At 40.3% G+C, this 15,601-nt stretch overlaps 1 protein-coding gene across 1 annotated transcript in view; it reads right to left on the reverse strand.

The window, feature by feature from the left end:
- The window catches only part of CNTN1 (contactin 1), a 201,595-nt gene that overhangs the window by 132,600 nt on the left and 53,394 nt on the right, over nucleotides 1-15,601 (reverse strand). Inside the window, exon 3 of the mRNA XM_005148087.3 lies at nucleotides 6,088-6,187. The gene's annotated coding sequence lies outside the window, so the exon portion shown is untranslated. The remainder of the gene's footprint in view (nucleotides 1-6,087; nucleotides 6,188-15,601) is intronic.

Consider the following 15,601-nt stretch of genomic DNA (forward strand, 5'->3'; position numbering starts at 1 on the left):
ATGTGGTTGATGGGTTATCTGAAACCCTAGCTGTAGGATGAAACAACCAGCATGATGTGTTGAGGCTGCCTTTGCCATTTTATACTGAGCCCCATGAATCCTGGTGCAGGGAAGCAGAGGAGTTTACATTTCTATGCTATTATTTCTATTCATATTGAGCTTCCTTTTGTAATATTTGATTTATGTGAAGTATAATAAACAGGTAAGATATGATTGTTTGGGCTGCTTGGTCAAGTCACAGTTTGTATAAATGTGATTCCACATAATCAGATACCTGATCAATAGCATCAAATCCCAATCAATGCTATGAGTAAATTAATGTACACCTCATTTGTGATTTTAGAATCATAGAATCACTTACATTGGAAAAGACCCTATCTTAAACTACTACAAAAAGTTGGCAAAGCTGTGACTAAACAGGCCTTATTGTATTCACATATTGCATGACAAAAAGGCTCCTTATGAGAGCTTCAAACCCAAGTCAACCTAAATAATCCTCCAGTCACTACAAACAGACCACCCCTGGTAAGATGTGAGGGATTCTGGAGAACCTGTTGCTTTTTGCCACAAGGGTTCCTCTTCTTCATCATAAACCTTCTTCCTCCTGCATCCCACTTAAAGACACTGCGGAAATTACATTAATGGAAGCCCGTACTGGTTTCATTCCTACATCTGAATGTAGTAGAGAAGACTCACTTTATGGTACTCTAAGAAACAGGTTTCCTAAAAAAAAGTAAAAAAAAAAAAGTAAAACCAAGTAGAAAACTTTCTGATACCTCTGTCCCATTTGGAAAGTCTGCCAGATCCAAGCTCACAGCCCTTGGCTGAGACTTCTCCCTAGGGACATCTCTAATTTCCCTGTCAAAAAGCGCAACAGAACAGCATGCTCTGTCCCAGAAGGAGGACAAAGACTGGCCAAATTCGTGACCTCTCTGCAGTCACTCCCTGCAGCTATGAAATCCCACTCATTTCCCAGTAAGAACATTTTCAAAGGAGCCCAGTCTTCCAGACCTTAAATAAGGAGCATGTTTAGGAAGAGCCCACTTCCAGCCCCACCATGAAAGGCTATGTACTTTGGTCCCCAAAAACAGTTGAACTTCCCTCACAGAATGTAAACCAGAATTTGGCACAGACTGGCTACAAGTTATTGAAACACTCAGTAAAGCAGTTTGTGGTTATGGTCTCTAACATGTAAGCTCATTATTTTGCTGGTCTAATGAGTTAAATGGTTCCATTTATTCAGATGGCAGTGTTTTTCTTATAAGGAAATATAGCCTATGCTCTCACAAAGTGTCTGCTGGGATATAAAAGCGATCATCATTACTGTAGCCACATATGGACACTTATTAATACAGTTCTCCATTTCTATCAGCTAACCCAGTCCAATTTTGTATTTCATGTCTAACGCCATTTTCCAGTCAGTAACAACCAGAATGAAGCCTCATGACACAAAAATGTCAAACTGCTGGCATTCATCTGATGACAAGAGCACCAGTAAGACTTTTTGAGTCTGCTGGGCTTCTCCACATGGAAATAAACAAAGAGCCTGAGGATAATTTCATCCTGCAACAGGGTGCAGTGGGAAGAGACTTGCATCTTATGAATAAGATCGTCATTCCCATTCCCTTTGAAGAAGGATTCAGGGTAGAAGATAAGTTGCTGGGATGAAGACAGACAAACACTGTGGTCAGGTCAGATTCTAGTACCCGGAGGAAAACCCTGTATTTGAACTCTCCATTGTGAAAGGTTTGCAGATTTCTGTGCTATTATCTTAATGTAGTCTACCTGCTTCAAAAAATAAACCTGGAGGGGTATACTTTGTTGTCTACGACTGTTTTATTTTCTGCCACACTGTTCCATCAGTTAACAAGCCCCCTGTGCATTACTGCTGTAGGAGGCAGCAGGAATACCTGTGCCAGATCCAGGCTTTAAGACACTAAACCCATTTGTAAAATAAGGAATGAGATGTGGCTCAAAAAGCTCAGCTGAACAATTCTAGTTTCACTGACCTACATTAATCAATGAATTTATAGCTTCCAGCTCAAGAGGTAGGTGAATAATTATTTTTATAAAGTAATCCTTAGTGTGCCAGCCTTTTTTTTTTTTTAGTAAAAATGCTACCAGTAGAAATCCTAAGACATGAGCTTCTCTTACCAATTTCTCCTAAAAGATTAAAGACCTTGTTTCCAACATGCTGAAATATCACTGTGCTGTGAATAATGTCTTCAGCAAATGAGATCAAGGAGTTTCAGTTCTCTTGCTGCTCAGCTAAGTCAAATGAGGTTTTGGTGCTGTCAATGAGCAATGAGTTTAACCAAACTCACCTCCGTCATCCCTTTACTGTTACTTACAGGGCAATGCAAAGAGAAAGAAAACATGGCTATTCTCAGTTACTGCTGGAAAGCTAGCACCCAAGGAACAGATTTGTTGAATAAGCAGGTATTAGATACAGACAAACACATACTGATATATTTTTTTTGGTAATAAGCATAGAAGTATCCATAGATTACTTGCTTAAAAGGATTCTATGCAATTATCAATTTTAACTGTCTGAAGACGTATTCAATCAGTAATTGTAATTTGTAAAAGTAATTTGTAAAAGTACTTTGATTATTCTCAGTGATTTCTTCACCAACACAGTAGGAAAAGCAAAAATAAATAAATGACTAGTAATAGTGTATATCACAGTGAGGTATGGGAAGAAATACTTTTTACTGTGTTACTAATAATTTAGAAGCATGCTTGTGTTAGCAAAGATATACACAAAAATATTTCTTTATTGCTAATCTACTGTTTTGCTTATGGTACAATCCCAACTGCATGATCATTTATTACACATTAATTCCTGTTACTAATTGCTCTTATTAATATGCATTATTTCTGCTTTCTTTTCCAGTAACAAACGTAAACCAATACAGACCAGAAGAAACCTTTCCTTTTATTTACCAGAGGCATAACTCAAAAGTTCAACAATGTCATTTTACTGAAACAGAGAGTGAGAACTGATTTGTGATCATTCGAGTTCACACAGTGCCCAGAGCATCAGCTCTTGAAGCTTCTTATTTTCCTAAATAGTCAGCCCTTCAGTTATTAACTGTATTGAATGGATCTGCTCTGCAGCCTAAAGCAAGAGCAAAATCAATAAGATCTAGTAGAAGGCATCAATTCCCTGATTGCAAATGTATTTATTACAAGATAATTTCCCAGAATTAAGCCCAGGCTGGTTGCAATTTGCAAAGTCGCAATTTGAGAAAACCAAGAGCTGTAATTTAATCTTTGATGTTATAATGAGAGAGAATATTCCAACAGGTTATTAATGAAGACTTCTGTCCACAATAAACTACTTTTTTTGAACAATATCCCTTATTAATCAGATACTTGCAAGACCTTCCCTTCTTAAGCCTTTTCTCTGTATAGTATCCTGAAATACTTATTGATATTTTAAATTCTATAATTACTGAGGAAATTGGGGAGAAGAACAACAAAAAATTCTGCTCTTCCTCTAATTACCTATGTCAACAGCACATAGTTGCTGGGCTGCCTTTGTTTTACTAGCTTTATATTCAAGCTGTTTTTTCTGTAGTGACTGAAATATTTATATATGCTCCTTTGAAAATCTCAGGAAAAGACTACAGATCACAGTCTCTAGTGAATTTCAATGGACACTGGATACCTTTCTCAAATACCTTGGAAAATCCTAGCAGTTATTTGCTGAAGAAAATTAGTATTTCTACCTCTTTACCATTTATTACTATATCTGTTTCCTCATTTAACACAGGTAATTTAAATACCTCAGTTTCAATGGGGGGGAAATGAGGATGTTGTTATAAGATTAACATTGTGAGTGTAGCTGTGATGCTTTTTATTTGCAACAGTCAAAGAACGTAAGTAATGTTTATTCACTGACACACTTAGTAGCAAAGCACTGAAACAGCTGAGCCATATTTCAATAAACCACATATGCTCCAAAATCAGTATTTGAATATGCAACCCCCCACTGTATATATGTGTCATTCTCTCTCACAGAAATAGGTTTCCACTATTTTACTTAGTTCCTGTTATTCACAATGTTAGGTATTCCCTAATTAACCAAATGAGAGGAGTTCAGAATTTATTTTTTTTTCTGCTGTTAGCTATTCTCTTTTTTTGTATCTGTTCTCATGGTTGAAAGCCTACTCAATCTGCAAAATTGCACATTTCAGGTGATATTTCATGGCAGAAGCAGTGAAAATACAATCAATCCTCCATAGAAAATGCAGAATGACTAGCACATTTGCAAGCAGCCAGCTATCGTACACATCTTTCCTGTTACTACTGTGTGAGCTCTTCACTGATGTCACTGCCATCCCCCCGGGTTCCCAGCCTGGAGTTCACATGCCCAGAAGTGTGTCTGCACTCACCACACGTGAGATGCAGTGTTTGCCAGGGAGGATTTTTACCATCTCCCTCTCTCTGCTCCTCTTCCTTATACATGTATAGGCTTCATCTCGCTGCAAAAACTGTTGTGGCTACAGCCAGGGGCCAGTGAGCTCCTCCCAGACCTGTTCTGTGACTCAGCACCCAGCAGGCCTGCAGGATCCCAGGAACCAGCACTGCCTCTCCCCACCAGCTAAATGTAGTCCTTATCCCCGAGACAGTCAGCTTTCCCCAGCGTGGGAAGGAAGGGTGATGGAAGGACAAACCCCTGGCCATGCCCACCTTCACACAGCAGGTAGGATGCAGCTTGCCAGGGCTAACCTGTACAAGGCACGTGCTTCCACAAGGAACAGTGAGCTCAAAAATGTCACGTTTTCAGCTGGGTAATATTAACGTAGCCTGATTTCTGGGACAGCAATTTTCCAGCTGATTATTAGGTAATTAACAGCCAAACACACATTGTTCATTGAGGCAGGGGTCTGCATGCATTTCTGTGCAATGTGGCATAAGGACTCAGGGATCCGAAACTGGCCAAATCAGGTGTTACTAGATGTGAATGGAAAATAATGATGAAAACTCAAAATAAAAAGGCATTTACCCAAGGAATGGCAGCATTCTGTTGTGACTGCCTGTAATACTGGCTGGCAACACCTTGCTCCTTCACACAAAAACAGCTTTCAGGTTTATTAAACCAGCTATTTCTCAGTACTCTGTGACAGTATATCTCAAAAAGTATGGGTACATCTTCAAGTTACTGAACACAGAAATTAAGCATTTGTACGATGTTCTCCAAAGTATGAAAATCTACAGATGCATACAATATTAATGATACAGACATTTTTAAGCATTTATTGTGGTAAATAATTTAACAGGCAAGAAAAATGTAATTTTACTCATCTTCTTTTAAAATATTATATTTTCACTGTACACATACAGAGGTTAGACAATTTAGTGCACCCTAAACTGTCAAATATGTGAATGAAAAGAATGTAGAATGTTTTTCAATTTTTATTGTTTTTTTTTCCAGCAAATTCCATAATTATCTTTGTATGTAAAATCTCTGACAGTACATAGTTTTGTGAAGGACAATAAGGGCAGGCTTGTCTATTCCCTGAATGACAGCCCAGACTTCTATCCAAAATGTAACAGTTTGATCATCTTAGTTATTTACAGAACAGCCAAGCAATAGATTCTGGGATGTGTTTTCCTGACACACATTTTACTGTAGCCTGCAAATGTTACAGAAAATGTGCAGATAGAGGGAAGGGGGGCAGGGGGAGGAAGTCAGTGGAATTTCATTGTCATTATTCAGTTAGGACCGCTAATGAAATAGATCATGTTATTATATTGATCATCCCGATGACTGTCCTGCCCCTCCCCACAATGCAGTCATCTATAGCAGATAAAAATTGATCAGAAATGCAGACTCCTGAACAAACTGAAGGATTCAGGAAGTATAACAGAATTTAGTCTCAGCAACATTTAAACAACCATTTAAAAACAATCAGACTAGTAGGATCCATGCAGCCGTATCCACCCGAGAATCCTGACTCTGCATTCCAGCACAGATATCTGAGTCAATGTAACCACACTGCATCATCATAATCCTGCCTCAGCATACTGCCTCTTCTGCACTCAAATCCACAAAGAAAAAATGCCCCTTTTTTTTACCTTAGACGGAGAATTCCAGCTTGTCCTTTTGTTCATAATAACTATTCCAAGTTTGTATGCTACAGGGATGGTTACAGCAATAAACTTCACAGATCCTCTCCTGCGGCAGAAAGCAAATTAGAAAAAAGGCTTCAAACTGTGACCTCAGAGCAAAGCACAGCCGTTAGCATCCCTCAGCCAGCCTTCAGTGGAAAGCAGTTTAGGCAGCAGGAAAACCGGCTCTGTACATGGCTGCAATGCTTTCAAATCAAGCATTCCGTGCTGTAAGCTCAGGGATTTATATCTTCTTAAATAGGCCGTCCCACTCAATGCTGCTTGTGTGCATGAAAATATGAAGCATTTCACTGCAGTCACTTTATGCAAGAAACTACCCCAGTCATCTTTACAATCTCTGTCACTCTGCTCTGAGACTAAAGAATGAGCACAGCATGCATAATTCATGCATTAAAATCTTCTGTGCACTTCCTGCAGCAACTGTTACATCCAGTAATGGGATATTGATCGGCTCATCACTAAAACAATTGGGGCTGGGCAATTGCTTTACTGCAACAAATAATATTCCATCCAAAAGGGGATGCAGACACAGGCTTCCCCCCTGCAGCACTCAAGCATAACTCTAACATATGTGGCATGGCATTTACATATTGCAGAGTGTTTAATCTGGACTCTGCATTTCTTTGACCTTCTAAAAATGCTGCATTATCTGAGCCTTTTATCTTAAGTCGGTATTCCCTTCCCTACAGCCTGTTTCTCCTTTTAACTCTACGCAGCATGAGAAGCAAATATGCTTTCCTAACCTCACATTTACAGCACAGTGAACCTCCAGAAGCAAAGAGCAGATATAAGTATCTTCTACCCCTTCTACCCCACAAGACATTCTTTGCCCCATATACACCTGCACCTTGTTCATAGCAGCAAACTAGACCACTCTCACTTGAATCCTTTCATTACAATGCATGCATTATATCCTATCTGAAGAGATGCACGTATACATCATTTTTGTCTAGCATAACTCACATAACTTGTATCTGCCACATCAATTAGAATAGGTCCCAAAGCTTCTACTTCTTCCCACATATTTGTGCATCTTTTCAGTACACTCCTTTTTCTTGCACCCCTGTCATTTAAACAAGCCTCATCACAGTTTACCAACCAGTCTCCAGCAGCCTTTAGGCAGTCCCACCCTCTGACTGCCACATGCTTCTCCCTCCACACATAGGAAAACCATGACTGCCAATTTCAGAGGAAAAACATGAGAGAGGGAAGGCAGACAAAAGGAAAACACTAGAGCCATGACTGAGATGAAACTCCAAAGCAATATTTAAAGATAAAGTAACAAGAATCTCTGCTTACTCTGGTGTGGACACACAGCATAGTCACCAGCATGGGAACCACACAGACCTGTACTTTCCTGAAGTCTATGGAATTATTTCTTACTCTTGACTGAATTTGGGTATGAGGTTTTATCACTAAAATACCTCATCATCACTAAAATAGAGAACTGTTAATAGGTTTTATTTGAAAATCAATTCAAGAGGCCAGTAAGACTTATAATAATTATTTCTTCTGGGATCAAAGACCGTACAATTGGCAAAACAGAAAACCTTGGTGGGACCGCAGCATGAACAGAGACATGCCACATACTGATGGAAATCAGAATCTGGGGTAAACTGTCAACTCTTCTGCAATTGTATGCATTCAGTGCCTCCTGAGTAAGTTAATGGGAAATTGTCTGGAGGAGGCAGGATTTGGCATACGGTCTGGAAAGCAGAATGAATAGAGGCTTTTTTTCAGAGGAAAATCAGGAAGACATTTTGCTTGGTTTGTCTCTCACCAAAGCAATCACTTTTCAGTGTACACGGTATATAATGGGTTTCCCTCACGCTAAGGTACACTGATACAGTTAGTGAGCTGGCAAGAGTGTCACCAAGAAATTACCTTGTTGGTAATCTTGTTGGTGCATCCTTTCTCAACAGTTACCAAGGCCATAATACAACAGCAGTTAATCTCTACTTTGTGATACGTCAGAAACAGCAGTTCAGGTTATCAGATTCTTCATCCATTACTATACCCTGAGTGCTGGGTCACAATCATCTCTGGCAAGCATTAAGCTAGAAGTTACAAGCCATATCAGAAAACATGATGTTACGAAGCTGTCTGATTAATTAATCAGATTAGAATGGGAAGAAACCTCACTGAGATGAGATTTGTGCCCCAGGTCATGCAATCCCCATGAGCTTGGTCTTTAATCAGTTACAAGGGGCAAGTTCACTGGGAAAAATATGCTCATGTAGGCACTGCAGACTAGTTTATCCTATGTTTATCACTACAGTGGACATCTGCCACTTCTTGCTTTGTTGGGATTAAGCCCCAGATAAAGATATCTAAATTTGGATGGCTAGAGTGCATGCCTACACACGAGGAAGGTGTTCATCATCTGTCAGAAGACTGTTAGAACCTGTTTGACTGTCCGACTCTTGCAATGTATTTAAGGATGAGTTGAAACATTCCTATCACCATTGACTGTATCGACTAGTCAAACGAAGACTAGAAGCACTGAGGAATAAAGTAAGTCTTCCTTCTAATACAGAACTTCATAATAAGCACAGACAATACAAAGAGAAACTAGCCACTTTCTTTGGAAGACGACAAAGATAAGAAGGGGTTTCCTTGTTTGTATGGGTAGAGTCTAAAAACTGGGAAAAAAATAGTGTTTTGTTGAAGTTACTGGTGTCCACAAACACAAATATGGGTGCTTGTTATAGGTGCATTTCATCACATTGAAGTATTGTTGATGTATTTCACCGTATTAGACACATATCCCAAAGAAATCTGACAATCCATGTTGATAGAACATCAGCCTTCTTTGTGTATATGTTTGTATTTTTTAGCATTCACTGATTTGCGGTGATGAAAAACACATAATGAAAATGCCCTGCTCTCCTTGCTTTATTACTCTAGTTCCACTCTTCCAATATAAATTATCATACCAGCAGTAAGATTGACCCTCCATCACGAATACCTGTTTCAGTACAATACACATAGCTTCCCACCCCTCCTGGCACATCACCCTTTCAAAGTAGAAACTCCAGACTTGGGAACCTTTTACCCAATTTGAAATGTAAAAGTGCTCACAGGTCTGGAAGATTTTAATATAGGCTACACACTGGACTGTAAGGTAGTGTCAATCACAAGATCAATATAGAGCAGATATTCTCTATGTTCCGAGAGCACAAAGCTGTTTAATGCAGCCATTTCTTGTAGATGTCTTACAAATCTTCATTTTATTTCTCTAACTAGTTGACCCAAGCCCACTGTTTCATGCGCCTCTTTCTATTATTTGTTACTCTCCCTTACCGTAGTCTAACCCTGTCCTTTGTTCACAGAATCATAAAAATTTTAGGTTGGAAAAGACATTTAAGATCATCACGACCAAGTTCACCACTAAACCATGTCACTAAGCACCACTTCTCATAAACAGCACTTTTCTCTTCTGCTCCTCTCCTTCCACTGAGCAAAAGCTCCATTCTTCCACAGCAAATTAATTCTGTTCTTCACATTTTCTAGGTAGAAAAATCTTATTCTACCATTTATCACATCCACAACGACTGTCACTTTCTTGACTGCAGTTCCCAAATCTTCCTATCCCTACTTTTCTTTCCATGTCTATTTCTCCAACAGAAATCTGACAACACAACTTGATTTTTATTTCCTTCACTTTTCCTACTCCATCCTTTAGGCACAGAAAATGCTTGTGCTCAGTACTGCTATGCGTTCCACCTTCCACAGAGCCACAGCTGTCTTACATAGTTTCCTTATTTCCTTCAGAAACTCATTTTCCCCTCCCTGCCTGCTTTCATCCTCTTCCCATTCTCACTGTTTTTATCCTTTCACAAAGAAAAAAACCTCCCTAGTGTTTCTCTCAGCCTCACTTACTTTTGCAGCCACCATTACATCTTCCTGCTGCCTTTCAACACCTCATAGCTTTAAAACTACCACATGAAGTTCCTTTCTTCCTTTCCTCCTGGCTTTTACCTTTTGCACCCTAACACAGAAGCTCCTGACATCTCTTAGCATTTGTAGGTATCCAGACCTCAGGCACTGGGCTCATTTTCCATTCTTCCTGACATGCCAACAGTTTTTCATGGTTAGTTTTCACCTCTGAACTTTTGGCTCCCTCTCCAACTTTGTTCTGGATGTCACTCAGAGTAACAACTTTATGCTTTTTTCTATGCTCTGCGGAGAATTACTTGGTCTTCTTTCCTCTTAACACTTTATTCTGCTACAATCTCACCTATAAACACAGTGTCAGCTGCCATCTCCTCTTTGTATGCTACACCTCTACTCCAGTAAGACCACCTCTTTTCAAATTGATATCTCGGCTGGTATTTCTGATACTGTAAATTCAGGCATCAGCTTAAACTCAATGTAGTCAAATTGGGGATTGTATTAACCCTTCCCATCCTGCCAGAAACTTCCTAAATCACTGTACAGTGACACCACCTAGCCCCAAATTTAAGACACTTGTCTGAATGTTATCTCCACCCCACATCATCCTTAGGTCATCAAATCCAGGCCAAGTTTTGCAGAATCTTTCCCCGCAATATTGCTCATACACAATATTTTATTATGCACTTAATTAAAACCCTTGTCTGGATCCTCATTATCTCGGGAATAGATTAATAAAAAATTTTGCCCCCTGCCTGGACAAACACAGCATCTAATCTGAGTGCTACTGCAAACTCTGTTCTTCTGGTGCATCACTCCGGTTGTGTGACCTCTCCCCTCTCATCCCTCTGCTCCCTTCCTAGGCATCTCAAATACAAGCAACTTCATGTTCCCTTCCATGGACTGCTCTCATTAGTATTCTCACTTGATTCTGAACAGCCAACTTACAATTAGTCTTTAACTTATTTTTCATTAGCCCTTGTTAAGTTTTCAGTCAAGCACTTCAATGCTTCCTCCCTTTACACTTCAAGCTTTGGAAGAACTCTCTGCAACACCTGCAAACTCACTGCAGTGACGTCCTCCAAATCCTTTCTTAAATACTCTTTGCTACCATAATTACAAAAAAAATTGACAGCACATAGGCTTCTCAGGAAAACTGGGACCACCATCTATCCTCACGGCTGATTTTCTTTCACTGTTTCTTTGCAATTCCCCATCTGTCTTTGCCTTTTATGTTATACTTCCACTCATAAGTACTTATAAGTAACTCTCACTAGGACATGGACAAACTTTTTAATTTGTTTGTTCAAAGGGGTCTCTGGTCAATGACTGTGGCTATTCAGTGCAACACTAATCAACAGTACCAGAGGGCACAGGAGATGGGAATTTATCAGCAGAATCTGGGGTTTCAGAAATAGAGTTTGTGATGGCCCAAAGTTCCTATTGAGGAGTCATATGAGGCTGAATGAAATCAAGAGTGCCAGTTCAGTCATTTAAGCTGAAAGTGTGACTTTGTTGTTCTATGGATCACTTTGCTACCAATACTTTAACATGTTCCCCAACCAAACAAATGCTTGTTCTCCTTTACTGTTTAAGTCAGTGTTCTGAAATATCAAAATACCAATTCATTATATGAAAATGCTTTAATAATTGTTCTGAAACAATCCAAATATTTAATACAATCATACAGACTGTATGCCAATATAGTTGTCCCTACTATATATATTATACTGCATCCTATTTTATAGCACAGGCTTAAATATCATTCTACATATTATATAGTTATAATATAAAAATAATATAAAACCAGTAGTCATTATGATAGACTACAGACTATGTATCTGCCATATTTCAGGTATAAAAGAGATTCTGTATATTCAGAGAAAAATGTTACTCTTTATGTTCACTGTTTTATATGAAATCTAAGCCTTTCTTCTCTTTCTGTGGAGGTCCTCAATATGAGACAATTGTTACTCAAAACATCACTTGACTTTTAAGAGGTAGCCACATACACAGAGCTGGAGACAGTACTATGTTTATGCTCTCCTAGGCCTTTGGTTTCAAACAGCAACAAAGGCTATATTCAAGATAACACACAAAACTTCCCTCCAAACACTTTCCCACACTTACAGAGTGATTTATTTCAAATCACTGCTGCTCCAAAACCAGCATGAAGTGCAGCATGACTTGCTTCAGTATACCACTCTACAGACTGTCCGTAATACTGATGGGAAAACACTGTTCTACAGGTCTTTTCTTCACCTGGTTTTCTGGTCACATCATTCTCCTCAGGCCAAAAGCCCAAGCCCACTACAGACTGAATTTCTGCATGCATTTTGAGCTCTTGTGCTCAGCAAAAACTCTTTTATATTATCTTTTTCTGCATCTTCATTACTGCTATTTTTGCACTCTAGCGCACATGATTCCTCTATGATGTTTCTGACCTCTGAATTGATTTTTCTATCCATCATTAGTTCAGAACTCTCTTCATTCAGTTTATTGGTCCTCATTCATCACACTAACAACTTACACCACTGGATAAACAAAGCAAGCTCTTATACTTGATCCAGTAGCAACACCCTGTTGGGTTGTCCCTTCTGATATCCAAAGAGGGATCCAAAAATTCAAGGAACATCACAGGAGTCAGCTGAGTTATATGATTTGGTGAAAAGTAGAAAAAGCCGAATATCCATTACTGTGAGCAGAAATTCAAAGTCAGTGCCTGTGCAGAGCATAGCAACAAGTTCAGGGCTGCCAGCTCTTTAAGTGTGCAGTTCGGGCCAATGAATGTTTCCAGTTGACTGAAATGCTTTAACTACAAGCTGTTTACCATACAAACTAGAGACAAACTGCTGCATTCAAAGATGCTGATGGGGTTGCTCTGAAAAGGGATGGGCGGGAGGGTGTTGTTGGGTGAGGGCAGGGGCACAGGCAGCTGGGGACCACAGACAGCCCCTCGCCCCAGAGCACAAGCTCATGGCTCCTGAACACACTGTGTGGGGCTGGGCTGATTGCAACCATGGCAGCCACATGGATTGGGAGCACTGGACAAGGTTATTGTGATGGGGAAGGTCTGAGGTCCTGCCAAGATGGGAAGGGGGCAGGGCAGGGATAGAGACAGTAGGGTGCTTGGCCAGACACAACTGCAGCTGAAACACAGCACAGGCAAGGTCCAAGGCAAGGCCAGCCTAAAACAGATCCTAGAAAGGGAGAGAATGATTCTCATAGTTTCCCTACAAATCTAACCCCAGGCTATACAGCCCCACCATTTGGAGCTGAACACTGGAAGGTAACTCCATGGAAGGGGAAGGATCCACACAGCCTGCTGGTGTTCTCAGGAGCCTGACATCTACTGTGAGCAGGAATGAAAAATTATGAGATTTTCCAGGAAGACTGTCAGGAGATGGGGAGCAATAAATAGAAATACACACGTGTGTAGCATGGTCTAGAAAAAGAACAGAAGTGGTGGGAACAGAAGCTATGGAAAGAGTGCAGAATTGGAACGCCAACCAAAAATGTCAAGGACATCAGCAGAACAGCAAGAGGAAGGCCAATGAGCAGGCAAGGACAAGCCAGGGCACGCAAACTTGGGGAAGCAGGTGCAATAAAACTGGGTAGAGGTGAAAAACGGAAGGCACTCAATGGCAGCCTGGATGCAGCTCAATAAACTGAGAGCCAACAGGGTGAGGAGCATGGATTTGAGACAGCAGCGCTACCTGACACACAGTTATCTTCTTTGCCTCCTGTTTTCATATGACTGTGGTGGTGATTCTTTCTATCTGTAAAATGCTCTGGAGGATAGCATGTGTCCGAAAGGAGAGACTGGCAGAGCCTCCTGTGCCTCTCTGCCTGCCACAGAGGGACACACTGCTGAAGTCTACCCAGCCAGCTCTAGAAAGCCTGGTCCCAATTCTGCAACATTATATGTCCACAGGTAATAAATAACCTGGTGACCTGGAGAAAAGTGTTTTAGATGCCAAACCACAAAGATACCAACTTACATTGCCTGTAGCAATGTTACTGCACCAGTAACAAAGTACCCAATATTTAGAGGGGCTTCTCTCCTGCTCACTTTTTAATTTGCACATTTGGAATTTTATCTGTTTTCTACTCAGTCTGCAAACTGCTTGGAAAGGGCACATTGTACAGCTACTTCTCAGAGTGGACCCCTGCCCTTCCTGTTGCACCAGTGGAGGAAATGAGGGTACCTTCTCCCATAACGACCCACTGAATGCTAGAAAAGCATTATTTGCTTGCTTGTTTTTACGCCATTCCCTCCTAGCTCTGCATGCCACACTACACTTTTGAATGAAGAAAATGTCAGTGTGTTCCTTGATAAACAGCATGGGATAGCATTTGGCTGCATGCAAATCACAGGAAATCTGAGGTGGGAGGCCAGTATTCAATCTTCATCTTCATGTCAAACATACTTGCCAGTCAGTACCACCCAGTGTTTTCAAATGCAGGTCAACTCAGATCAGTAGCCTGCCATTCAAGAAGCAAAAGTGACATGAAATAAACAGAAAGACTCCTACTTCCCTGCCATCAACAGCCTGCACTGTCAGTGACAATCATCCTCTGTGACTCACCACCAGCACACAGCCCTCTCTCCTCTTTGCCAGGGCATAGATTTTGACTTTGTCATCTTCATGTGTTCACAGTTCTCTGAACCAACTGATGCTCCATCACACACATACCCCCCATTTAGTCCTACCTTACCAGAGAGAAAATAAACCTACAAATACAAATGGCAAAACCAGTGATTTTTAGCTTGTAAAAAAACTGTGTTCCTCCAAATAAAATCCAAATCAGACATTCAGGTTCTCCTAAGAAGGCTCTTCCCTTTCAGTAATATGCATTCCCAGGTCCAAGACCTATTACGTTTTTTAATCCTCCACCTTCTCCTTAACTCATAGTGAGAAATTACTAACTGCAAACACACAGACAATATAAAAATGAGCAGTTCTAAATATGCATCATAGATTGTAGGAGCAAGAGCCTAGCAACTAATGGAAGTGGAAAACTCTCACTCATCAGTGAGACTTTGTGGGAAATCAATTAACTCTCTAAATTTCACCACTCTGAGGGAAAACCCAAAACTAAGCCAAAGCAGAACTGTCAATTCCTCAAAATTGGGAAGAAGCACTTTTTCCTTTACTTTCTAGCCTATACCAATGACCAGTTTACATGACTTTTAGAATTACTACCTCCTCCCCAACTGGCAATCCTGCACAAACTTTGGGGGCTTCATGTGTTCTTTTTCTCAGCAAAAGGCAGATCACTGAGTAACACTGGAACCTGAACGAACAGACTAAAACCTCTGAATAGCAGGCAGTGCTTTGTGAGGAACGCAACATATGACATGAACTACAAAACGTGAAGGTTGTGAACACTGCATAGGTTACTCCCAGCCGTTTAGCTTGTTTTAAAAGAAATAAAAGCAATATGACTAAAACCAAATTCCTAGCTGGGACAAAACCCAGTCATCTTTGAAGAAGTATGAGCTCCATTTCAAGACCCAAAGTGAAACATGTCATGTAAGGGATATAAGGCAGGAATATTGTTC

Source organism: Melopsittacus undulatus, chromosome 5, assembly GCF_012275295.1.
Source record: "Melopsittacus undulatus isolate bMelUnd1 chromosome 5, bMelUnd1.mat.Z, whole genome shotgun sequence".
NCBI classification, from domain to species: Eukaryota; Metazoa; Chordata; class Aves; order Psittaciformes; family Psittaculidae; genus Melopsittacus; species Melopsittacus undulatus.